Below are 241 nucleotides of genomic sequence, written 5' to 3'. Positions count from 1 at the left end.
ACTGTGTGCTTCAAATGGTTAAAATGCTGAATGCTGTATGTGTTTAATCATACAGAAAAAAGGAATGAAGTACTGATGTATGTTGCAACATGGATGAACCTTGAAAACGTCCTAAGTCAAAGAAACCAGCACAAAAGGCCACATATCATATGAATGCGTTTATATGAAATCTCTAGAGCAGGCAAATCCACAGAGGTGAAAAGGAGATTAGTGCTTGCCAGGGACTTGGGGGACAGGGAAA

The sequence above is a fragment of the Propithecus coquereli genome, unplaced genomic scaffold, assembly GCF_000956105.1.
Source record: "Propithecus coquereli isolate 6110/MARCELLA unplaced genomic scaffold, Pcoq_1.0 Scaffold490, whole genome shotgun sequence".
In the NCBI taxonomy this organism is placed as follows: Eukaryota; Metazoa; Chordata; class Mammalia; order Primates; family Indriidae; genus Propithecus; species Propithecus coquereli.
This window is presented reverse-complemented; position numbering follows the sequence as displayed.